This window comes from Canis lupus, chromosome 21 (assembly GCF_003254725.2).
Source record: "Canis lupus dingo isolate Sandy chromosome 21, ASM325472v2, whole genome shotgun sequence".
Taxonomy (NCBI): domain Eukaryota; kingdom Metazoa; phylum Chordata; class Mammalia; order Carnivora; family Canidae; genus Canis; species Canis lupus.
This window is the reverse complement of record NC_064263.1, coordinates 49,812,383-49,840,198: the sequence shown is the minus strand read 5'-3', so window position 1 is coordinate 49,840,198 and position 27,816 is coordinate 49,812,383. Positions and strand designations below refer to the sequence as shown.

Genomic DNA, 27,816 nt, shown 5'->3' with positions numbered 1-27,816 from the left:
ACATTTCTCCAGCAGGGTGTCTTAAATGTCTTGATATAGTGGCCGCATTCCAAGAGAGGAAGCTCCAATATTTGCAATATTACAATATTTGCTCTTTAAGATTCTGCTTGTGTTATGTCTGCTGTAACAGCACCTGGTGTAAGTATTACACATTTAAAGAGTGGTAAGAGTAAGATTCAAATCCAGGCTTTTCTGGTAACAATCCTGTCTGTTCTAGTGTCCCATACCAGAAGTTGTTGCTAACGTAGGCAAGATGTGCTTCCATTTTTTTCAATAAATGTTGCAGAGACCAAAATCAGGAAGGATAGCTATGCATGGTTTGGCAGTAGTAAAAGCCCATCTTATTAAAAGTCTGCTGTTTTAAAAAATATTTTTAATATTCCTTGCATTAGTTAGCTAATATAACTTTGCTATGGCAACAAACAACTCCAACATTTTAACAGAATACAGTTATTACAGTTCTCAGATGGCTTTCAGAGTACCACACAAAATCCAAGGGTCCATTTATATATCTCAAGAAGTCGTGGTCTGCTTTAATTCATTCTAGCAATATGATTCTCAAAAACTTTTTTTTTTTTTGGTGTTTTTTTATTCTATTCATCTCCTCTGCCAGGAATCACATCAACAACCCTTCTTCTGCCATTCCTCATTCTCTAAAACTCTGCTTCCCAGTATAGGAACCATTAGTCACATATAGCTCTTGAGCATTTGAAATGTGACTTGTTTAAATTGAAATGTGCTATAAATGTAAAGCATACACCTGCGTTTAGACACTGAGTACAAAAAAAAATGGAAAAGGTCGCATTTTTATATCGATTGCACATGGATACTTATTCTCTACATGTTGTAGTCAATAAAATGTACTTATTAAAATTAAACTTACTGAAATTAATTTCATCTGCTTCTTTTAAAAAAATAATTTCAATTTCTTTTGGACAGTGCCATTCTATTGTTAATTTGGGGTGCCTCAAGATTAACATTATTCCTTGGGATAGCAAGCCCTATACATTTTTTAAGACCTTTGGTCCGACTGAAAAGATTTTCTGGTTCCATCTTAAACCACAGAACGGTCTTGGAGGGTGTAAAATCACACCCTTGAGTGTCTTTATGTCCTGAGATTATCTTAATTTGAGGACATTTTACTGATGGAAGATAAGAAAGCATTTCATCTCTTAACCCACTACATCTCTTAACCCACCTAGAGTGTGGGATCATTCCTCTTTCTTCATTCTTGGAAATAGGCCAATATATTCTTATAATATCTAACCAAATATAGCTAAAAACAGCAAAATCATGCTATGAGAATTCTTCTCAATATCTCTTTGCCCAAAGTCACAAGATTATTAGATGCATTTTGTGCTTCCAACTTATTGCAGGCAATCATTTTATAAAATATTTTACCACCGCCTAAGATACTGTTATTTTCCTTGCCTCCTATATCCGTTTTCCTGCTATCTACTTCTCATTCTGTATTTTGTTCTTTTTTTTTTTTTAATTTTTTAGCATAATACCCCTTTTTAAACCATTTATTTTATGGTTCATCTTTGTAGTAATTGACAATTCTTATATCTCAGAGGCTTACAAAATAATAATTCCTTGCCCATGGAACATAAGAGCAATGGGCTAATTTTAGCTCTCACCCTTTCTCCTGGGCATGTTTGGACTCAATTAGATTGCATGTTTCTTCTCATTCTGGAACACAGATTGGAGGGACAGCCACTATCTGAAAATGCAGTTGTCTCATGATAAAGGGCAGGAACAAAACAGAGCCAAATCACGAAAGCCCATTTCAAGCTTCTGCTTAGATATGGCGAATGTTATTTCTGCTTATACGCCATTAGCCTGGACATGTCATATGACCAGGCTCAAAACCAATGCCTACAGGGAAGGAAGGAAAGGGTGGAGATGAAATAAATTTTCATGAATTTATAATTCAATCTGCCACATTACTCTTTCAGAATTATCCCCAAAACCAATTTTCATGCAACAAAAGAAAATCAATATTCTTAGAATCCACCATTCATCCCTACACTAGTATTCCCTGCCTTAATCGATCTCTTTATTCAACTGTGAAGAATTCATCAACATGCAAAAATAAAATCTAACTTTAAGAGACAAAGATTTGCTGCCAAGGACAATATTTCAAAGAATGTACCACAGACTGTGAGGCCAAGCCCCCCAGCCCCCCAAAAACATAGATAGCATTTTGAGCATTGGTGATAATATGGCAAAGAAAAAAAAAAAAAAACCTCTCTTAAAAAGTTTAGCTCCATTAAAACAATTATCATTTTGCATACATCCAGTTAACATAAACTTTTTATTTTCCAGACTACTTCCTTTCTCTTTGACATGTACCTATTAACAAAATGAAACCATCTCAGTCTGAAACTCAGATAATGCAAAGTAATTTTAATGATCTCACAATAAGACTGCTTGTGTCCTTTGGAAAGAATGAAGAATATTATTTTCTTCTTCATTGTTTTCCTGATAAAAACATATTTTTTTTTCCTAGAAATGCCTGTACTACTTTACAATCTTTTAAATACTTCATGTATTTTTACTTTATTATTTCTAACTTTAGATATTCAAATACAAAAGTGTTTTGCTTTATGCATTGCCAATATGTAATAAAACTTATTCAGGTCTCAATTTCAAGCCTGAGGATTTAGAAAACCAAAAATTAAGCAATGCCACTGTTTATTATGACATCTTACTGAAGAAGACAGGCAGCTGGCAAATAAGCATGTGAAAAAAGTGCTACGTACCGTATGTTATTAGGGAAATGCAAATTAAAACAAGCTACCACTATACACCTATAAGAATGGCTCAAACCCAAAACACTGATTACACCAAATGTTACCAAAAGTAACAGTCACACAATGCTGATGGAAATGCAAAACGGTACAGCTAATTTAGAAGACAATTTGGTGGTTACTTAAAAGAACAAACATACTCTTTCCCACACAACCCAGCAATCATGCCTCTTGGTATTTACCCAAAGAAGTTGAAAACATATCCACAAAAAACAAAACAAAACAAAACAACACCTGCAAACAGATGTTTATAGCAGCTTTATTCGTAACTGCCAAAACTTGGAAGAAACCAAGATATCCTTCAGCAGATGAATGGGTAAATGCCCAGACAATGAAATATCATTCAGTGCTAAATAAAATGAGCTATCAAGCCATGAAAAGACCCTGAGGAAATTTAAATGCATTTTACTAAATGAAAGGAAACCAATCTGAAAAGACTACACATGCTGTGACTCCAAGTATCCAACATTCTAGAATAGGCAAAATTATGAAGACAATAAAAATATCAGTGGTTGCCAGGGGTGTGTTTGGCGGGGGGGGGGGGGGGGACAAATAGGCAATGCAAAGAGGATTTTTAGGGCCGTGAAAATACTCTGTATATTATAATGATGGATATGTATCATCATACTCTGCCCAAATACATGGACTGTACAGCACCAAGAAGGTAAGGTAAGGTAAGGTGGAGTAAGTTGCCCTAAGGCAAAGTATGAGTGATTATGATGTTCATCCTCAGTGGAAAAAAAAAAAAAAAGGGACCATTCTGATGTTGATAGCGGGGAAGGCTACACATGTGTGGGATGTGTGGGGGCATATGGGAAATCTCTGCACCACCCTCTCAATCTTACTATAATTCGAAAATTGCTCTAAAAATCATCTTATTAAAATATATTTACATCTTCATTAATTTTAAACCTGTGGACAGCTAAATGCTGGTTAGTATTTAGTCAATATGGCCCTTGTATATTTGGGAAAAAATTAAAGTCTTAAGAAATAATATTATTTTATACCAACAAATATGATTATCACTTATTGACCTCTTACTGTCTGGTAGGCATTTCCTAAGGCATTTATATCGATTAATTCATAGAATTCCTATAACAATCCAAATCTCCAAATGGCTTGATCAGGTTATAAAATTTATTCAAATCCAATGGAGAAAATGGATATCATACAAGAGCTGAAAGAATAAAATTAACAACCAAATTTTACTACTTAGAAATCCGTTAACTTATTAAATTATATTGAGCTTTTCCTTATGTGTCATCCTTAATATGATTTAGGCCTTTCTTACTGTGAGATCAGACACATTTGCTTCTATTTTAATATATCATTTTCGCTTTACTTATCACTTAACTATATGTTGTTACGTCTTGAATGTTTTGTGTTTCCTGAAAATGTATATGTTAAACTCCTAGTCCCTAATGTGACTATATTTGGAGATAAGACCTGTGAAGAGGTGATAAAGGTTAAATGAAGTCTAAAGGTGAGACCTTCATGTAATAGGGCTCTGTCCTATGGGGAAAGGAGGAAGCACCAGAGCACTCTCTCCACCATGTGAGGACACAGGAAGAAAGTGGCTCCACGTGCCAGGAAGAGAGCTTTCACCAGAAATGGAATTGGCCTGCCCCTTGCTCTTCAACTTCGCAGACTCAAGAACTATGAGAAATAAATCTCTGTTATTTAAGCCACCCAGGCTGTGGTATTTTGTTAAAGCAGCCCAAAGGAGACTAATAAACTAGATGTATTATTTATTTTTTTATGATTAGCCATTTTTTCATAGGATCATTTATTCAATAAGCCTCCCATTCCTCCCTGGTTTTGGTTTGACAACTTTTTTAAGGTAACATACTTTCATGTGTAATAAAATGCACTCTAAATTTTTGAATTTATTTCTGTATCTAATACACCCCAATTTAATTATGATAACACTTGTTAACATATTATAAAGTCTACTGCTATGAGCCTCTTCCATCAACCCCACCCCCCTGTTATTCTTCTTTTCCAAGTATCTCCAGGATATTCTTCCAAACTTCAGAATATTGCCATTAATTATAACTGATATTGATTTCAAATCACAAGTAATTATATAGTGAATAAAACAACTTAAAAATACTGACTTTTTCTGTTCAGGAATAGAGCATTTATTGATTAAAGGTTTTTGTTTTTTTGGTTCTGAAGCTTTCTTTATCTCATCCAATATCTTTCTTAAATGCTATTCTTTGTACTCTTTATTTTGGCTACTATTGAATAAGAGCACTTCCTTCCAAAAATCCAGTTTAATATTCTAGCAGCAGCTATGAAGATTCAAATAGCTGTTGGGATTGGAAACTTCATTTTCACATGGATTATTTTCTGTACTTGTTGAATTTGCTCTTCCAAGGGATTCCATTTTGTTTGGCCTCTAATATTCATAAATAGTGTAGTGCATATATCATTTTTCTTGCTGTTAACTCAGTTTTGGAGAAGAAATCTAGATAATAAAGTAAATTTGAGAGAGAGAGGAAGAGAGAGAGAGAAAGTCCTACAGTTACAGCGATCATTTATCATTTACAGTGAGACACTTAATGAAAATGACAAAGAACGTTATTAAAAATTATCCTAAAACAACTAAAACAAGGCTATCCCAGGCAAACCAAAATGAACCTACCCATAGCTCAGTGGCTCTCTTATATGTACAATTGTTTTAACCTTGAACTTCTCAGCCCAGGTACTTCTTGATGGTGATTTATAGAGACCTTAAAGTAGCATCCACCCATGGGGTAGGTGTCTTGCTTTCCCTTAGATCTAGTTGTAAGAACTACCACTACGACTGCTACTGAACTTCAGACTTCCACAGCACCTGGCTTCTGTCTGCATTAGACTTCTGGGAGGCACAGGCAAAGCAGGTTGACTACAGAAAAAGGGGGTCTTTGGGGATATTTCTACTCTTCCCTTTCAGCCTCAGGTGGCAACTCTGTCAGGGACTGCACTCAACAAATGGTTCCAGTTCCTTCCAGAAAGTCCTGCTGTCATCTATCTTTTATTATTGTCCTTTGGTACTATTGACATGGGGTGATATTATCAGAAGAGGAAGATGCTACCTTTAGAACAAGACCTTTATTAAAGTTATGAAAAATAAATAATCTTCTTCCAAGTATTTTATTTACTTTAACATTAATAATCCAGGTTCTTTATTGAAAGAATTTAAAACACAAAAAAAGCAAAAGGAGTGCCATAGAGTATATATGCTTTTTTATTTTTCTCATATTATAATTGAAGCATCTTTTTTTTCCATCTAAAGATGGCATATATAACATCATTTTGAATATCTGCAAATTATTTCATTAAAGGATGATTCATATATTCAACAATGTATTTAATGTCCCTATTAGAACACTTAACTTTTTCCTTTATTCCTATAAAGAATACTATGCTAAATGTATGCTATAATAAACATGTTACTGTACATCTGTAAAAGAAATTGAGAGTAAATTTTTAACTTAAAAATCATTAGTTTTTAAGGCCTTTAACTCACCTTGCTAAATTATCCTCTAGCAAATTTATGCCCATTTTCACTACCACCATCAGTAAATCAAAGTATTCTCGTCCTCATTCATCACTAACACTCAATGTCATCATTTTCCTTTTTGTTGATTTAAAACATGAAAAAATGTATTCTGTTGCCTTATTTTGGAATTATTTTGTATCTAGTAAACTTGTTATTTACTACTATGATTTATTTACTACTATAAACTACTACTAAGTATGTTAATTGGCTATGCTTCTTCTTTTATGATTTGCCTATAAATGTCCTCAGAACATCATCTTTCTTATGGTATTCATGTTGCTCATGTTTTTCTTTTATAGTTAAACTAATTTTGTGTCTTCAGCTGTCGTCATACATCTTATGTATACTATTCTGTTTTGTCATTTGTCTTTCAACTATCATTTTAGTATTTTTATGATAAAGATTTTTATTTTTATAAGAAGAATAGTTAATGACATTTAATTTAACCTGTCAACAGGTCCTTGCCATCTGTCTAAACTTGGGTAAGTTAACTTCCTAAACTCTAATTTTCTCTTCTGTAAATAAAAGAAGATGATAGTCTATCTCATAGAGTTGTTATTGTGATTACTATATAAATTAGATCTAATAGGTAAGTGAAGGTAAATAAAGCATGGCATGTACATTTTTCAATCTGTTCAAATAGAGACCTTCTGCTTTAGTTTTATGTTTTTGAGTCTAGCTCAGATTTTTCTAAATATATCCAACTTGATTTTGCATAGTATTATGTCCTCTTACTCCAATGAGACAATTAATGGAGTTCTTTGTTATTTTTCTAGCAATTCTTTCTTATCTATTCATTTTTCAATTTATAACTCTTTATTTCACTTTTGTCCTTCATTTTATTATGTCTGTTATTGAGCTTCCCTAAGGCTATAAAACATATTTTCTTTGCTATCTGAAATATATTATTTTCAAAGACATCTATTTCCTCTTTAGTTTTAAGGTACTATTTTATTTCCCTTATATGGCATTAATTTTCCTTCTAGTTCCACATTTTAGTTTATTTTTCCTTATACTTCTCTTTCAATAAAATAAGTTCTGCCCAGACTAAAAAAGTTGTGTTTGCTTATAGGATTACTCGTCTCTACATCCTGTGCCTTTGGGTATTGTTTGGATCTTTTTTCTCAGTTCTACAGCTCAAGGGCTAGACAATGTAAACAATTAGCTGCTTCTGGAAGATAATTTTCTAATGCAACTCTTATCTGTTAGATAACTTTCATATCTACCTGGTTCTCTGATATTATGAATAGATGGAAAAGTTAAAAACAAACCCAAAATATCTAGATAAACCATTACCAGGGATTTTTTTTAATTTTTTTTTTTTTAATTTTTGTCACACTGACAGTATTCTACTTGTGGAGAGTTCACTTGCCTGAATATAAATCACAAATCCTATTCATCTCCACACTTTCAATGATGTCCACCTGCTTTCTTCCCAGTTTTGACCAGGAAGTCACAATCTTTGGGGTTAGAAATTTTGACCATAAAAGGAGAAAGAGAAGGGATGAATTGACTTTGTAGGAATTGCCTTACAAATTTGTTCCTCCTCATTTACTTTGCAAAGGGATTCCACTGGCTCTCAGACTACTAGAGTCTACGGTACTCTGTCAGGGAGTACTATAAAGGACAGGTAAAGGTTTCTCCTTTCTTTCCTCATGTAGCATTAATTTCTTAAATTAAAACCAGACTATGTTTTGGCAACAAAAGTTGTCTTACAGATAAGGAGAGTCCCCCAAGTATCTGGAAACAAAGGGGAAAGGGAGAGAGAAGTCTATTAAGTACGAAAGAAGAAAGGGTGCCTGGGTGGCTCAGTCAGATAAGCATCTGCCTTCCGCTCAGGTCACGATGCCGGAGTTCTGGGGTCGGACCCCCTCTCAGCAAGGAGTCTGCTTCTTCTTCTGCCCTTCCCCCAGCTTGTGCTCTCTCTTGCTCATTCTCTCTCTCTCTCTCTCTCTCTCTCTCAAGCAAATAAGATCTTAAAACATGAAAGAAGAGGAATCTGATGAAGGAGGTTCAGAACAGACTGTAGAAGGCCTTATATACCTACTGATTTCATTTGTATTTATAATGTAGGTAACGTGGAATGGTGGAAGATTTTAAATAAACCTGTCAATTATATTTGAGTTTTACAATGATTACCCTTTGGAACTATGGTATATGATAAATTTGAGAAGAACAGAATCTAGAGTAAAGGAGATAAATTTAGAAAGTATACCCTATCTAGGTGAGAGATGATGAAGGCCAGGACAAAGACTTCAAAAGTTGGTACAAAGAGAAGGAAAATGGGGATTTCAAAAATTATAAGTTCTCAAGGTGAAAGGAACAACTGGAGAGAAGTCTCCAATGCATTTTTTCCCAACTTCACACTAAAATAACAAACAGGACACAAGAACACAAAAATGACAATGCAGACCTCCAATAGAAACTGAGAGGTAGTGATGGATCAAAACAATTTTCATTCTGACAAGGGAAATCGGCTTTATGAAAGCACAGACATCATAATGAGGGGATCAGTAGCAGAATTCACTGCAGAGGAATGAGATGCAGGGCAGAGCGGGAAGCTATGGATGCAGAAAGGAGACCAAAGAGGATCAAAGGCATATGTGGTCTCCATCACGGCTTGACCTCAGGGACTTTTATGGAAAGAAATACCCTTCAATATTTTAAGCATTATCTGACCTAGCCTAAAGCTCTCTGAAAATATGATTTATTGGTACCAAAAACATACACGTATATAGAACACCTATGTTATATATGTATTATATATGAATGTAATTTATGTGCATGCTATACACACACACATACACCACATATATATATATATGAAACTATATACATATAGTGAGCAACATAAATACTTTGAGAAGCTGTCTGAGGATGCTCCTAAGTAAATCATAAAAGGCACATGGCCAATAAACATACTTTTAGTAATCTTCTATTGGGATTATTTATACAATGACTAGAGAAAAATAAATCATATATAGGAATTTTTGTAGGTATTAGACAATTCCACAGTAGATTAATTATTGTATGTGCCTTTTAACCTGAAATCTTAAGATGCACACAAGAAGCTCTGTTGGACCCTTTGTCCACTAACATCTTCATATATGTTTAGAAAGAAAAGCAAATCTAACATTTGGGTCTAATTTACACACACAACACACACACTTTGATTTCTCCTTGAAATTATCCTCCACAATTATGCCCTATAAAGGCCCCAGTTCCCCAGGTTGTACGTGATGCAGGTAAACTTTCCCTCCTGAAACTGAAGGTCCCAGGCACCTTTTTGAACAGTCATTCTCCAAAGAGAAATGCCAACTATTCTGGGTTGCCAGATACTTTGAAGTCATTGTTCTTAAATGTAGTATAGAGGGTGTAGGCGAATAAGAGGAGATTTAAAAATCTATCTTAAACATCCCATTCTTCAAGCTCTGTTCTGGCTCCTCATCTTCTAACTAGGACTGTCCCCTGCAAGTGAAGCAGGCTTTCATCTAATTCTAGCTGAAACTTGACAGTCTCATTAGTTTTTTGATGACATTTCCTGTCCCTTCCATCACTGAGGCCTTTTGCATGACAGACACTGTCTGGCTGGGGCCCTGAAGTTTTCTTCAGAACTTCAACCCTCTGGTTTCCAGATGGGAATTCTTTTATATGCACATCAGCTCTCTGCCCAATTGATCTGTTTGAGGTTTTTCTTTTGTCCTGTTTAACTATTTTCATGCTCTGTGTCATTACTAGTACTCCCTGGAAATAATCTCTCCTATTGTCCTAAATCCTGCACCGTTGAGCTTTACAATGACTTACACAGAGCAGAGAAAGGAGGCAAAGCTTCCCTCCATGACTCACATGATTTCAGAGACATTTCTGAGAAGGACTGTGAAGCAAGAAAAAAAATTTCTTCAGGTCCTCCATCTTCCTCCTACTACTCCTCACACCTCAAGAACAAACTACTACTGCACAAGAACATGCATTTTTACATATTATAATTTGTGGTACCAGATGTTCTGGGAGTTTATTTATATAGTCATTTGGTGAAGACATGTCTTAGGAGAAAAGATTCTCTTCTTTAGCTCTTCCTACGACTATCACACTGTCAACTGCAGGGTTACCTCTATCGCACCATTCAAGTCTGTTCCAAGGCTTTACTCCTCCATGAAGTCTTCCAAAATTACTCCTGCCTGAAATAATATCTCCTTGCTGAGGGCTACTTGTTCCACTCATGGTATAGAACATCCAAGGCACTGTTTTGCCAGTTTTTTCATGAATATTTTTAAACTACTCCAACTATGAGATTTGCTTTCTACTTGGAAAAGGAGTTGAACAGAATAAAAGTGTTGAAACATACTAGGTGTTCAATTAATGTGAGTCCTCTGCACTTCCCATGTTTCCTGCCTAGACCCCCCCCCACACAGCCATACACATGAATTAAATGTTTGGAAATCACACCGTAACTGGTATATGGACATATTACATTACACTCTGTATAAACGAAATCATCATGTACCATATTCACATTAGCCCAGAGCTTCCAAAACAATAAACTCGACCTCAGAAAGTTAATGAAGGGCATAAGTGAAGTGAGTATGCTCTCTCTCCAACTAGACAGATGTTTATATTCCACATACAACTTGACTTGCACAGTCTCCCACTGAGACTTAGTATTATGTGGCCCTACCAAGAAACATGTCATTAGGAGAGCTGGTAAACAGTGAGAATTTTTCTCCAACCTATGGGTGGGAAGGTAGGTTTATATATGTGTGGGGGCAGAAGGAGACACAGATACTCACCATGCAGCCTTGAAAAGAAAGAGGGATTTTTTTTTCTTCCTTTTACGAATATCATGCTCCAGAATAAAGTCACAAAGTTGAAGCCCACAAACCCCATCAGGCTGCAGATTTATTTCAGCCAGTACAACAGTGATTTTCCTTTAATAATGAGAAGGGTCATATGAAAGGCTCCCATTCAGCTTCTCGAGGAGGAGGAGGAGGAGGAGGAGGAGGAGGAGGAGGAGGAGGAGGAGGAGGAGAAGAAGAAGAACAACAACAACAACAACAACAACAGCAACAACAACAACTCTGCTGATCTCTGTCAACATGAGCTCTAATGTCCATATGGTGATCAACTTAATCCCCTTTCATATTTGAGCCCAAACCAACAATGTAAGATACTAACTTATTTTCAGCAATTAGCCTGCCTTGGATGGAAACTTGGGAAGAAATAGGGAACTGACGTCACAATCGTTAGTCATTTCTTTTATGTGACAACAGCAACAAAAAGAGGATTTACATTTAGGACACAGATGATTCCAGTTTTGATTGCTGAGATTCCTAAATTCTGGACATCATAAGCAAAACCCTCAGCAAGAATACTTGCTAATTATAATTAGGAAAAGTGAGTCTGTGTCTCTACTTTCTGTTATTTGGTTGTTATAAGTAATCTTATGATTGTGCTATTTCCAGTCAGGTTTTTGTATGTAATTTATATGGTAAACACCACCACAACAGCTTTGCTCTGAAGATTTCATTTTTCAAATAGATAACGAGAATTATGGCTGCTACTGTCCAAAGTCTCACCTGACAAGGAATGATTCATCCCAAAGAAGACCAGCTGATCTACAGTCATCTCCAACCCCTTAGGTTATGACTTAGAACTTATTCTAAATAGCATTTTATAAACTGCGTTGCCATATGCAGAGCTTTTCCCACTCTAAGGACTGAGTCTCCTCAGCCAGAAGCATATTAAAAGATCCAGCGTGGTGGTACTAAACACCCCCCCTCCCTTTTTCTTTTTTTTTTATACTCCCCTTCGAAAGGCAAAGTCTATATTCCCTGGCAATTAATCTGTGTGAGCTCGTCTGCTTTGACCAATGGAGTATATATAGCATTAAGTGGCTTCTGAGAGAAAGTCAGAGAAAACCATGTAACTTGATGCTGTTGGGATGTTAGCTCTGAGTAAAGCCAGTTACGATGTGAGAAGTCCAACTACACCCTGAGACCACCATGCTAGAGAGGCCACGTATATTCGCTCAGAGTGACAGTCCATTCATCCCCACTAATGTAACTGACGTGTAAATAATGCCATCTTAGGCTCCCCAGACCAGCCCACCCACCATCTGGATAACTCTGACCTCAGCAGATGCCACAGGGAACAAAAAGCATGCCCAATGAACACTCCTCGAATTCCTAGCTCAGAAAACTGCATGCAAAATTTAATGTCTGTTTCACACTGTGAAGTTTTAGTGTAGCTTGTTAGGCATTAATAGTAACCAGAACATATATGGACTACTATTTTTTGTGTGACTGCAAAAAAGGAACTATGAGTAATTAGTGCAGGTTATGAATAACCATACAATAAATCAAAATGCAGAAAAATTTTCTAATATATTCTATACTGGAATAGGTTGGTGGGAAGATTCTTGACCCTGGAAGCAGCTAAACAGAAACCATATGACCATACACTGAAGATGCTGTCCTAGGACTGAAATTAGAGGAAATATGAAAGGTTTCCAATCTGAGAATAGTTGTTGTATGCAAAGCAAGACAAAAATGATACTATTTCATTTTACTTGGTACTCGGTTTTTAAAGTGGCTTAAAAATATATTTATTTAATTTAAATTTCAGGATACCTCTGTAAGGTAAACTGATGCATCTATTGTCCCTAATTTATAATAGCCATAGCTAATATATTTCCTGAGCCCAACAAACTGAGCAATCTGAAGAAATGGATACATTTCTAGAAACATATAAACTACCAAACTGAAACAGGAAGAAATAGAAAATTTTAACAGGCCCATAACCAGCAAAGAAATTGAATCAGTAATCCAAAACATCCCAACAAACAAGAGTCCAGGGCTGGATGGCTTCCCAGGGGAACTCTACCAAACATTCTAAGAAGAGTTAATACCTATTCTTCTGAAGCTATTCAAAAAAAAAAAAAAAAAGAAAAGAAAAAAAAAGAAAGAAAGAAAGAAAGAAAGAAAGAAAGAAGAAAGAAAGAAAGAAAGAAAGAAAGAAAGAAAGAAAGAAAGAAAGAAAGAAAGAAAGAAAGAGAAGGAAAACTTCCAAGCTCCTTCTACAAGGCCAGAATTACCTTGATTCTAAGAGCAAAGACTTTCCTAAAAAGGACAATTACTGAGCAATATCCATGATGAACAGGATATAAAAACTGTCAACAAGGTACTAGTTAATAGGATCCAACAGTACATTAAAAGGATTATTCACCATGATCAAGTGGGATTTATTCCTGGGCTGCAGGGGTGGTTCAATATCCCAAATCAATCAGTATGATTCACCACATTCATAAAAGAAAGGTTAAGAATCATATGACCCTCTCAATAGATGCCAAAACAGCATTTGACAAAACAGCATCCTTTCTTAATAAAAACACTCAAAAAAGCTGGGACAGAAGGAACACACCTCACCATCATAAAGACTATAATATACAAAAGACCCACAGCTAATAGCATCCTCAATAGAGAAAACCTGAGAGTCTTTCCCCTACAGCCAGGAACACGACAGGGATGTCCAGTCTCACCACCGTTGTTCGATGTGGTACTGCAAGTCCCAGCCTCAGCAATCAGACAACAAAAAGAAGTAAAAGCATCCATGTTGGCAAAGAAGAAGTCAAACTTTAACTTCTTGCAGACGGTATGATACACTATGTAGAAAACCCCAAAGACTCCATCAAAAAATTACTAGAACTGGTACATGAATTTAGCAAAGTTGCAGGATATAAAATCAATGTACAGAAATCCTTCACATTTCTATATAGCAATAATGAAGCGGCAGGAAGAAAAATCAAGGAATCGATCCCATTTACAACTGCACCAAAAACTGTAAGATACCCAGGAATAAACCTAAGCAAAGAAGTAAAAGATCTGTACACTGAAAACTATAGAATATTTATGAAAGAAATTGAAGATGACACAAAGAAATGGAAAAACATTCCATGCTCATGGATTGAAAGAGCAACTATTGCTAAAATGTGTATACTGCCTAAAGCAACCTGCACATTCAATGCAATCCCAATCAAAATAACACCAGCATTGTTCACAGAACTGGCAAAATAAGACTTGGTCAAGTGTAATTAATAAAATTATGCTTAGTAATCAAAAATAGAAACATTTGAAAATTCAGAGAAAAATGCTTAATTTCACCACTTCTGTTTAATATTGTTCTACAAATGGGCCTATCTATTGGAAAAAAGAAAAAAATGAATATATTGAAAATCTAGACAAGAATCATATTGTTAGCCATTAACAGATTTTGGGGGGGCTTGCGTATTTCGAAAACTCGAAAGATACCAAATGAATGAGTTTAGCAACATTGAGCGACATGAGATCATTTTCTCAAGTCAATTATCTTACTATGTGAGAGCAAAAAAGTTAAAATGCAATTTTTATTTAGAAAAAAATTCATATGAATAAATACGTAAATATTAGGTACAAATGAATGAATCTAACAAATGGTGTACAAGATCTTTATGGAGAAAATCTTAGAACTTTAGAGCAATAACAATAAAGATACAAAAATATGATTCATTACTTTTTGATCACCTAAATATCATAGTATTACCAATTCCCCCTACAATGATCTCTAGGCTAAATGGAATTCTAATAAAAAATTCAATGCATTTTTCGTGGAAATTAAGATGACCAATTAATTTATAAAACCATGGTACAATTGAATAGTTGGCAAAAACTAAAAGCATTAACAGCATCACAGCTGAATGATGGGAATGTTCACAAACTGTCGATGGAAATACCAACTAGTAAATGTTAATTTGATATTTTCTTGTAATGTTGAACATCCGCATACCTCGTTGCCCAGCAATTGCACCCTACAGATGTTCACACATGCAAAGCAAACCCTGCACATGGACACCGACACCAGATACTTCAGAAAACCAGTGTTCCCAAAACAAAAGCAAAAACTTGGCAAAACTCAATAATTCAAAAATTTATGTAGGAAAATAAATAAGCCAATCATGGAATCAGTCCTCATCCATTTCACACCTCAAATGACACTTGTACATTAACATTCAAGAATCTTCCTTCTGAGTGGACAACAACAGCGATGACCACGACGCATCCCTCTTTCGGGCTGATGTTTGGATGTGATGAGAGGTAACTTAGGCAGATGTTCAGTTCTACCCCCGCTGGCCGGGCCTGACAACCTTATACATCCCTACCAACCCACAGTCACATGTGGCAAAACTAATGAATATCATTAAAAATATGTTGTTGCCTAAAACAAGCGTCCTGTGGACTATCACGAATATATTTTCATTGAGGTCTGCTTACCTACCACACTTGATGTGGGTTTTGTGCATGTGGCACCTCTTCAGTATTGATAAACCCTGTGAAACGGGGGCAACCACCACAGCAAGCCTAGTTCCATCCATCACCACACAGCTGATTTGCTTTTCTCATGGTAAGAACTTTTAAGGTTTGCTCCCTTGGCAGCTTTCAAATAGGCACCTAGTATTGTTGACCATAGTTACCACGCTCTGTGTTGCATCCTTATGGCTTCTTTACTTTATACCAGCGAGTCTGTAGCCCCCGATCCCCCTCACTCATCTCACCTACCACAGAACCCCCTCCCTCCGGGTAACCACCCTTATGTTTTCCATGAGTCTTGTTCTGTTTCTTAGATTCCACATATATGAGAAATCACACAGTATGTGTCTTTCTCTGGCTGACTTATTTCATTCAACATAATACCTTCAAGGTCCATCCATGTTGTTGTAAATCGCAATTTTTTATGGTTGAGGAGTATTCCGTTGTGTGTCTATACAGCCACGTCTTTATTCATCCACTGACCGGCCCTTAGGCTGTCTCCATACCTGGGCTATTGGTTTTGATTTGCATTTTCCTGATGACTAGTGTGATACTGAGCATTTTCCATGGGTTATCGGCCATCTGTAGGTCATCTTTGGAAAAATGTCTATTCGGGGATTTATTTTTGCCCATTTTCTAATTGATTATGTTGTCTATTAAGCATATGAATTCTTTTTACATTTTGGATATTAACCCTCCATCAAATATATGATTTGCAAATATCGTCTCCCATTTGATAGGTTATAGACTTTTTTTTTTTTTTTTAGTTTATTTTTTCTTTTGTTGCCTTTGCTCTTGGGGTCAGATCCAATAGATTGTCAGCAACAGTAATAACAAGGAGCTGACCACCTATGTTTTCTTCTAGGAATTTTATAGATTTAGGTCTCACATTCAAGTCTTTAATCCACTTTGAGTTAACTCTGTAGAGTGTAAGATAGTAGTCTGGTTTCATTCTTTGCATGTGGCTGCCCAGTTCCCCAGTGCCACTTACTGAAGGCTCTGTCCTTTCCCCATTGTATGTTCGTGGCTCCTTTTTCATAAATTAGCTACCATAGAGGTGTGGGATCTCTTACATATTGCTGGGCTCTCTATTCTACTCCATTGATCTATGTGAATATCATAGTGTTTTGATGACTAAAGCTTTGAAATACAGTTTGACATCAGGGAGCATGTTTCCAGCTTTGTTGTTCCCTCTCAATATTGGTTATTCAGAATCTTTCATGGTTCCATACATATTTTAGGATTGTTTATTCTATTTCTATGAAAAATGCCACTGGAATTTTGATAGCTATTGCGCTGAAGATGAAGATTGCTTTGGGTATGGACACTAACAATTGACTCTTAGAGTCCATGAGCATAGGATATTCTTCCATTTATTTTTATCTTCGTCAGTTTTTTTTCATCAGTGTCAGTTTTCAATGTATAAATTTGTCACCTCCTTTGTTAAATTTACTCCTAGGTATTTTATTTTGATGCAACTATAAATGAGATTTTCTTAACTTCTCTAATAGTTGTTAATGTACAGAAACAACCATTTTTTTAAAGATAGATTTTGTACTCTGTAATGTGACTAAGTTCACTTATGAGTTCTAACAGTTTTTCGGTGGAATCTTTAGGGTTTTCTATAGTTAAAATCATTTCATCCACAAATATTGAGTTTTATCTCTCCCCCTTCAAGTTGGATACCTTTTATTTCCTCTTCTTTTTTAATTGCTGTAACTGAAATTTTTTTTTAATTTTTATTTATTTATGATAGTCACAGAGAGAGAGAGAGAGAGAGAGGCAGAGACACAGGCAGAGGGAGAAGCAGGCTCCATGCACCGGGAGCCTGACGTGGGATTCGATCCAGGGTCTCCAGGATCACGCCCTGGGCCAAAGGCAGGCGCCAAACCGCTGCGCCACCCAGGGATCCCCTGTAACTGAAATTTTTATTATTCAACATCATAAAAGTGGGAGTGGGCATCCTTGTCATGTTCCTATCCTAGAGGAACTCCTGATCCTAAAGTAAAAGATGTTAGCTGGGAGCTGGTCACATATGGCCTTTATTATGTTGAGATTCATTCCTTTATACACATTTTGTTGAGACATTTTATCATAAATGGATATTGAGCTTTGTCAAATGCATTTTCTACATCTATTTAGATGTTTATATGATTTTTATCCTTCATTTGATTAATGTTGTGTGTCACCTTAATTGAATTGCCGATGTTGAACCATCCCTGCATCCCTATAATAAATCCTGTTTATCATGATGTAGGCTTCTTTCACTGCATTGTTGAATTCAAACATTGTTGAATTCAAAATATTGTGTGCTGATAGTTTATTGAAGATACCTGCATCATTGTTCATCAGTGATACTGACCTATGATTTTCTTTCTTTCTTTCTTCTTCTTTCTTTCTTTCTTTCTTTCTTTTTTTTTTTTTTGTGGTGTCTTTGTATGGTTTTGGTATCAGGGTACTGCCAACTCACAAAATAAGTTTATTTATTTATTTTTTATTTCATAAAAGAAGTTTAGAAGCATTCTCTTTTCTTCAAATGTTAAGAGTTTGAGAAAGACAAATGCAAATCTTCTTTGAATATTTGGTAGAATTCATCAGTGAAGCCATCTGGTCCTGGGCTTTTACCTGTTGGTAGGATTTTGATTACTGATGCAATATCCTTACTAGTAACCTCTCTATTCAGACTTTATATTTCTTCCTGACTCAGTTTTGAAAGTTATAGGTTTTTAGGAATATATCTTTTTTTTTAGGTGTCCAACCTGTAGATGTAAAATTGTTCATTGCAGTCTCTTGTGATCCTTTGTATTTTTATAGTATTACTGTAATTTTTCTTTGATTTTATTTGTATAGGGCCTCTTTTAACTGGGTGAATCTAGCTAAAGCTTTGTCAATTTTGTTTATCTTTAAAAAAAAAAAACAACAGCTCTTAGTTTCATTGACCCTTTTTATGGTGTTTTTAGTCTCTATTTCATTTATTTCTGTCCTGACCTTCTATTGCTTTCACTTTTCTGACATTGGGTGTTGTTTGCTCTTCTTTTTCTAGTTCCTTTAGGTGTATTGAGAATTTTCTTGTTTTTAGAAATAGGCTTATATCACTATGAACTTCCCTCTTAGAACTGCTTTTGCTGCATCCCATAGATTTTGGTGTGTTATATCTCCATTTTCATTCATCTCAAAGTGTTCTATTTCTTCCTTGATTTCTTCATGACCTATTACAGGTTATTTAGTAGCATGTTGCCATGTATTTGTGATTTTTCTAGTCTTCTCTTGTAATTGATTTCCAGTTTCATACCATTTTGGTTGGAAAAGATGCTTTATAGGATTTGTTTTGTGGCCTAATATATAATCTATCCTGAGAATGTTTCATGTGCATTACAAATATGTATTATGCTACTTTTGAATATATATCTATTATGTTCCTCTGGTCTAATGTGTCATTTAAGGCTGATGTTTCTTTGCTGATTTTTCGGTCTTGATAATCTATCCATTAAATGTAAGCAGGGTATTTAGGTCTCCTATGATTATTGACTTGCTTTCAATTTCTCCCTTTAGGTCTGTTAAGATCTGTTTTATATATTCAAGTAGTCCTATATTGGGTACCTAAATATTTATAAATAATATATCTCCTTGCTGAACTGACCTCTTTGTCATTATGTTTGGCCCATTTTTGTCTTTTATTACATAGAAAAAAAATATTTGAACACCACTGAGCACAAATTGGGGGAGGGGCAGAGGGGGGTGGGTGAGAAGCAGATTCTCTGCTGAGCATGGAGCCTGAGGCTCCTGAGGTCATGACCTGAGCCCAAGTTAACACTTAACCAACTGAGCCCCTCAGGCAGTACAATCTTTGTTTTAAAGTCTATTTTGTCAGATATAACTGCCCCAGCTTTCTTTCATCTCTATTTGCATAAAATATCATTTTCCCTCCCTTTATTTTCAGTCTTTGTGCCCTCTCATCTGAGTCTAGCCTTTTAGGCAGTTTATAGTTAGTTGGATTTTTTTTTTTTTTTTAAATCCACTCTGCCACTCTGTCTTCAAGAGTTCAGTCCATTTTTGTTTAAGGTAATTATACATAGGTACTGTAATTATTGCCATTTTGTTAATTGTTTTATGGCTGTTTTGTAGTTCCTGTTTTTCTTTTTCTCTTGCCCTCTTCCCTTATGGTTTGATGCCTTTCTTTAGTGCTGTTTAAATTCCATTCTCATTACTTTCTGTATATTTACCCCAGGTTTATGCTCTGCAGTAACCATGAGGCTTACCACGTATCAACCCATAGATGTGCTCGTCTATTTTAAGTTGATAGAAAGTTTGAATGCATTCTAAAACTCTACATTTTTACTTCTCCTCCCCCATTTTTATGTCTCCCATTCTACATATTTTTATCCTTTAATTGAAGTATAGTTATTCTTAATATTTTTTGTCTTCTAAGTTTCATACTAGATTTATAAGTGATTAGTCTATTGGTTTTAATATATACTTATCTTTACCAGTAATATTTTTACTCATATATTTTATTACTTTTAAACTAGTGCCCTATCATTTCCACTTACAGAAGTCCTTTAACATTCTTATAAGACCGATGTAGAGGTGAACTCCTTTAGTATTTTTTCCTTTTTTTTTTAAGTTTTTATTTAAATTCCAGTTAGTCAACATATGGTGTAATATTAGTTTCAGGTGTACAATATGGTGATTCAACACTTTCATTCAACACCCAATGCATATTACAAATGTGCTCCTTAATCCTCATCACCTGTTTAGTCTGTCTCCTCATTACCTCCCCTCTGGTAAACCATCAGATTCTTCTCTGTAGTTAAAAGTCTGTTTCTTGGTTTGCTCCTCTCTTTTTTTTCTTCCCTTTTGCTCATTTGTTCTGTTTCTTAAACTCCACATATGAGTGAAATCATATGGCTGGAGAGTGCAGGTAAACTCCTTTGGTTTTTGGTTATCTGGACAACTCTATTGTTCCTTCAGACTGAATGATAGCCTTGCCAATGAGAATAGTCTTGGTTAGAAGATCTTGGCTTTCGGCACTTTGAATAGGTCATGCCACTCTCTGGTCTGCACATTTTCAATGGGAAACTCTGCTGATAGTCTTATAAGAGGGTCCCCTTGCACGTAACAATAATAGAAAAAGCTAAGAAAATTTTTCCTACAGTTGAAAAAAATAACATTACAAATTTAAAGCATAAAAACACATAGATTGCTAAGAGAGGAAAAAGCCAAATACTTTAATTCCGTTGTAAAAATTTAACTATATCGTGAATAAAGAGAAACTACTACAGATTCACAATAGAACAAGGAAAGGGAGAAATAGATAGATTACATGTAATGGAGCGAGAATCATCTTAGCATCGAAATGATCATTAGCGGAACTGAATCCAAACGCGGTCACAGAGTTCTGAGAGCAAATGGTTTTGATTTAGAAACAGTGTGTAGTCAGCCTTTCAATCAAGATGTGGACAATACAAATTTATCTATAATTCACTCCTTATATTTTTACTTGAAGATATATTTAAGAAAATTAAAATGAATGTCATAAAGTGAAAGAAGTATAAGGGACCAAAACCAATGGGTTCATATTAGGAAAAGAAGAATAAGAACTGCCCTGAAATACACAACTGTCCATTTATCTTTCAGTCTTTCTACCTGGGTGACTTTCTCTAGTTACCTGCTCTCATAGCACACTGAATTTTCTTTTGTAATGGTGATAGCATTAAAAACTTAGAAATAAGGCCACCTGAGTGGCTCAAGTGGTTGAGCTTCTGCCTTCAGCTCAGGTAGTGATCTCAGGGTCCCAGGATCGAGTCCCACATCAGGCTCCCCTCGAGGAGCCTGCTTCTTCCTCTGCCTGTGCCTGTGCCTCTGCCTCTGTCTTTCATGAATAAATGATCTCTTAAAAAAATTAGAAATAAGTTACAATGAATGTAACTTTGAGAACTTGTCTCCTGAACTAGATATCAAGCTCTTTGAGGGAGGAATCATGCCTATAGTTTTCACCACAGCATCTTTAAAGCTTAGCCTAGAGCTGGTCAATTATAAATATTCAAAGGTGAGCAGAGCTCTTGCTTCTGTTCTTGGGCTTCCATGCCTCCTATTCCATAAACTCTTATATCCATTCCCATGGACTCAATAATTATCAACCCATGTAAGACTGATTGTCAAATTTCATTCTATAGTTCTAGGGTTGTGAGACACATATTTTAATTGCCTATTGTGTATCCCACTTAGATATCCCCAAAAGCATCTTAATATGCATATACCTATAACTCTATTAATTATATGTCCCTGTCTCAAATGTACTTCCTGTTTTATGTGTTGAGTCAATACCTTGCCACTGTCCACTTTATTACCAATTATTGCCATTTGTTCCTTTCTACTTCCTCATTTACTATAGACATCAGCTCTACTATAGAAATCATACACACATGTTGTGTGTGTAACCTACATTCTTACTCTCCTGGCTAATGCCTTCACCATCTTTTACCTCTATTATTACAGTAGCAACCCACTAGTTATACTGTTTAATGCACCCTAGCTCACTTTCATCAGAACTGTCTTTCTTAAACCAAAACATAATCATGAAAAATTTCTGCTTAAAATTATTGCATCATGCATTAGCATTTTTTCATATATTAAAACAATTCCCTCTCCAGGAGTCAGGGGATATGGTATAGACAGGTAACATTTTATGGTTGGCATAAATAAGTATGTTTGAGAAAGGACAATAAAGTGCGATGCCTGAATGGTGATTGAGGAAATAAGCAGGAGTAGGTACCAGGGACTTAAGACTGAAAGAAGCTGATGCCTAAAGGACAGACTTTTGTTCCTGAGTGAGCTATTTTTAACACAGCTGTCTCTAAGAAATGAGATTTGTAAAGGTGCCTAATAAATTCTATACGTGAAAAAAAAAATCATACCAATATAGTTTCCATGTTTCTGGATGATTTAGCAAGTGATATTTGCAAATCCACTACCTTTCAAGTTTTCAAGAGCATGTTATTCTACTATATAATAATAAACCAACAGAGTCAAGACAGTTACTTTTCTTGCTTTCTATGTACTATAAACATTTATTTGAAATATTTTCCATTCCTTTTTATTCAGCCCATTTCTGACTACTATCCAAGGAAGGTAGTTAAAATAGGCCATTGGCAGAGTGATAATACTTATTTCCTCAACAATGATCTTTGGTAGATGATAAACTGCTACTTTCCCTTGTAAAGAGAAAGGGCATCTGCCTACAAAACAATACTGAACTTCTACAGTGTGAGTGCAAAGAAAATGTATTGTGCAATAAAACTACGAAGCAGAGTTATTTTAGGACTACTGGGTGACGTCAAATGTGGTCTTTTGAAGGTCAGAAATTTTGTGATCTATGTTATTAGACATTTTAAGGAGCATTGCAATATCTTAATCTGAATGATTTTTTTGTGTAAATTATTTGGTTGGTCTTTGCAGCTAAGTTAAAAAAATAGCTTAGGCCCTTATTTATTAATATTTATCTTTGGAAGTTTCAGAATTTACTAGAAGACACAATAGAGAGAAATGAAGATAATGACCATTATGTAAAAGATCCCCCACAGACTACAGGATAAAATTCAGTTTCTTTAAGGTGGAAAACCAAGATGGTTCACAAACAGCCAACTAACTACCTTTCTAGGCTCTTCTCCAGCTCTCTTAGCACATAGTATCCTGAAAACACACATGCAATGTCTATCATACCAGAACATTATGAAGCCCCTTTGCATCATTATGCTACTGGACTGATGTCTTATCGTTACTCATTTTGTGATGAAAGTTTCTACTCATTCTTCAAAGTGCAGAAAACACGTAATCTTTGTAAGCTCTTCTTAGTGACTCTCCAGACAGCATACAACTTTGTTACCTCTCTGCCTTTGATATTGTTATTACCATAACATTCAGATATGTTCATGCTTTTGAAGGGTTTCTATTTCTCTTAGGATCAGACATACAATTCTAGAAATTATTTTCAAGTCCCCTTCCAGCCTAAACCACCTTCATCCTTACCACCTATTTGGAATTTATTTTATTTCTTTGACTATGCATTGCTGGTTCTCAAATGTCTCTTACCTTAATCTACTCATCCTCACAAGGTTCAGCTTAAAAGTAAACCTGACAAGAAGTTTTCCTAGAGCCTTAATCTGGATTAGCCAGTTGGCTCCCAAATTCCCAAAAGCCCTTTCAGTCCTTACTATCGTGCTATTTACTTATAATTGCTAGTTGGCTTTCTACAGCAGGCTGTAAATTCCATGAGAACAGAGGTGATTTCTCTTGTTCACTGCCATTTTCTTAACAGTCAGTTTGTTGCCTGGAAAATTACAGGTGGTTTATTAATATTAGTTGAATAGGATTTACTGCTTCATTACAATGTCAAGTGTCACAATCAGACACTTGACTTTCATGAATCCATGAATCCACTTCCTCAACATTTATTGAGAATCAACTATGTCCTTGCAATCATCATAATCTCCAGGTGTGCATGAGAATATGAAACACAGTTCCAGTACTGAATAAATTCACAGACTGGGTAGGTGAAGGTGTAAAATAAAGTGTGCTTCTTGGTAGAATAACTTATTCAAACGTAGGTTTTTCAGGTATGCCTGTTAAGTATATATATCCTTTCTTCTCACAGGCCACAGTGATTGCTTCAGGAATGGAGATGGGATACAAATGGATGTGCTCAGAGTAAATCTAAAGTCCTGTGTAATAGCTACAAGAAAGGGCACTGTTTTCGTGCTCAGTCATGAACTTTGCAGGCCCAGTGTTGTAGCCAGTCCTATTGTCACCTCAGGAGACTATGGGAATAAAGCAAATGAGGACGAGCAGAACAAACAGACACTGTTTGAGCCCTTAAAATACTGGTGTATTTGATCTATTATTGAATATTTCACTTTGTAGGAATCAACAAAGTCCCTCTATTATTTATATATTTTTTGTTTATTGCGTTAAGTCCATTTGAATTAGGCTTTCTGTGACATGCAATGGAATTTCTTACTAATAGAGTCACAAATAAAGCATTATCTTAATTGGCTCTTAAAAGTTTAAAAGTGAAGAGCAGTTTGCCAGGAATAAAATAATATTAATAAAAACATTCCATTAACTCTTACTTTGTTGCAGAACTGTTAGCACTGTTTTGAGTGATTTCCCAAATTAAGGAAGAATTTGCGCAAAAACTCAGATGTATAAACTAACAGGCTATATGAAGTATAGAGTGGCCAATTCGATATCTTCAATAAGATGCTTACTGGGAAAATGAGAATCCAAAAGCAGTGATGAAAGTGAAATAGGCTCAGAGTAGAGATGAAAATGAAGTGCAGTCAGATTGCTAATAATTCCATGTGCTAGGTTAATAGCAACTCTGATTCCATTTCTATTCAATAAAAACATACGAATGTAGTCAATCAAGCCAACTAGAATTTCTTATAACTAGGGTTCTTAAAAAGTAAAACTGAATTGCATCCAGACTTCATTTCATGAAAAGCTCCAAATGGTGTGTTATAGCAGAATTACAGGGAGGTTAAATGACTTGGTCTAGGTAAAATTAGGCAAATAAGTATGAACTAAAACAAAGTGCAATTTTCAATTGCAATCTGGAACTGTTCCCACAACACTGGATGTACCAACCAGTTTTTTTAGTCCCCACAGACACACTAGCATAGAGTTAAAGAAATACAGACTTTAGCACCAAACAAAATTGTTCCTTTTTTCAGTTCGATGACTCAATAACTGTGTGACCACCAGCAAGTGGCTTTACTTTACAAAAAGTCTCTTTCTCATCTCTAACATGGGAACTGTACATCTCTCTTCTTCATAGGGTTATTTTGAAAAGTAAATGACAAAGTGTTTAGCATAATGCCAAAAATGCACACCTTTAGCCCTTGCGTAGTAAGATAAATCTAATGGTAAAATATGAATTATCACTTGCTGTACTCAAGAAATCAGATGCAAATACTATTAAACTGGTTTGTTTGTTGATTCTAAAGAAACCATCTCTACAAGGTCCTTTGTTCCCCCCAGCTGAGAATGGCCACCCGTGGTTCTAAAGCCCCTTGATCAGAGGTTCGTTTGAAGTAATGAATCAGATATGCATGGATCAATTTCCAGAACCAAACAAAGGGGAAGAAATTGGTTACCACCATGTTGGTGTAAGCCTGCCAAGTGGCAGACCAGCAGCTGGACATACAGAACAAATAGCAAGACTGCTGACGTGTAAAGCAAGGAATGGCCAACAGCTGATGCACATTTACACTGTTGATTATTCCTTGGGCTCAAAGCCAAGAGTTAATCCCATGATGGAGAAACTACCTGTGGACCACAAATTTTGTTCCAGTAACAGGACAGGAAACAAGGAACTTACTCTGCTGGGATGGCCATCAGATCATTGAACTTCAGCTTTGGTTTTTCCATCCCATCTGTGTTTTGGAACCTGGCAGAAAAATAAGGGAATAGAGCTTTTTAAAGATCTAGAAGAACTAGCTGGAGAAGAAGGAAACGTAATTAAGCTGTTGTGTAAGGATCTAAGCAAATAGTAATCAATCTTCAGGGAACCTTGAGGACAGAAACATTAGGCCTCTTATATGAGGACCAAAGGTTGGGCATCAAATATTTTATGATCCCAGCCAGATTTAAGAACTGAAGAGAGAGGAGAGAGAAAGGATGAAGAAAAGCAGCAGAGAAACATGAAGAGAAAGGAAGAGTCAGGCATATCATAAAATGATCCATTTATTCAACATATTTTTTAAGACCCACCATATATAAATCCCTTGATTAGGCTCTGGTGGCAGAGAGCCAATTCAAATCTACACCTTTGAGGAATTCAAACTCTTGAAGACAAGAAAGCTAGCAGAACAGAGACGTTCAGTACAAAATGATGTGGGATCAAGACTTAACTAGCAGTAACAGGCAAGTGTTAGGAGTAATGACACATGAAACAAAAGAATAAAATGACTGGAGAATCTAAGCTACTCAGAGTTATTCAAGAAAAATAAGATTTTATAACTTGTGGATGATAATATGCAAGGTTTATGGATTTTTAGTAAATATTATGGCAGATTTTTCTTGCTTTTAGTTTATGAAACGATGTGTACTAAGGCAATAGATCAAAGTCAGAAGTTCTTTTTAAGTACAGTTTATTTTTAAATGTAAGCCTGAAATGCATCCAAATATCAATTATCAGATTTTCAAATGGCACCTTATTGTGACATTCCCACTGACATTACATCTGGTAACATCTATCACAGGGAAGAGCTAGCAATGATGCAGTTTTTTAATGCCTGTGCTTTTTATTTAAATTTGCCAACATATACTCTAACACCCAGTGCTCATCCCGTCAAGTGCCCCCCTCAGTGCCCATCACCCAGTCACCCCCACCTCCCACCCGCCTCCCCTTCCACAACCCTTTGTTTGTTTCCCAGAGTTAGGAGTTTCTCATGGTTTCTCTCCCTCTCTGATTTTTGCCCACTCAGTTTCACCTCCTTCCTTTATGGTCCCTTTCATTAGTTCTTATATTCCCCATATGAGTGAAACCATGTGATGATTGTCCTTCTCCGACTGACATACTTCACTCAGCATAATCCCCTCCAGTTCCACCCACGTCGAAGCAAATGGTGGGTATTTGTCGTTTCTAACTGGCTGAGGAATATTCCACTGTATACATAAACCACATCTTCTTTATCCATCATCTGTCGATGGACACCGAGGCTCCTTCCACAGTTTGGCTATTGTGGACATTGCTGCTATAAACATCGGAGTGCAGGTGTCCCGGCGTTTCACTGCATCTGTATCTTTGGGTAAATCCCCAGCAGGGCAATTGCTGGGTCGTAGGGCAGCTCTGTTTTTAACTCTTTGAGGAACCTCCACACGGTTTTCCAGAGTGGCTGCACCAGGTCACATTCCCACCAACAGTGCAAGAGGGTTCCCTTTTCTCCGCATCCTCTCCAACATTTGTGGTTTCCTGCCTTGTTAATTTTCCCCATTCCCACTGGGGTGAGGTGGGATCTCATTGTGGTTTTGATTTGTATTTCCCTGATGGCCAGTGATGTGGAGCATTTTCTCATGTGCTTGTTGGCCATGTCTATGTCTTCTTTGGAGAAATGTC

The 27,816-nt window shown here is 36.0% G+C and overlaps 1 long non-coding RNA gene across 1 annotated transcript in view; it reads left to right on the top strand.

Moving 5' to 3' along the window:
* Window positions 1-3,358: 3,358 nt before the first annotated feature.
* LOC125753275 (uncharacterized) overlaps window positions 3,359-27,816 on the top strand; it is a 50,983-nt gene continuing 26,525 nt past the window's right edge. Inside the window, exon 1 of the long non-coding RNA XR_007404693.1 lies at window positions 3,359-3,477. This is a non-coding gene — a long non-coding RNA (uncharacterized LOC125753275). The remainder of the gene's footprint in view (window positions 3,478-27,816) is intronic.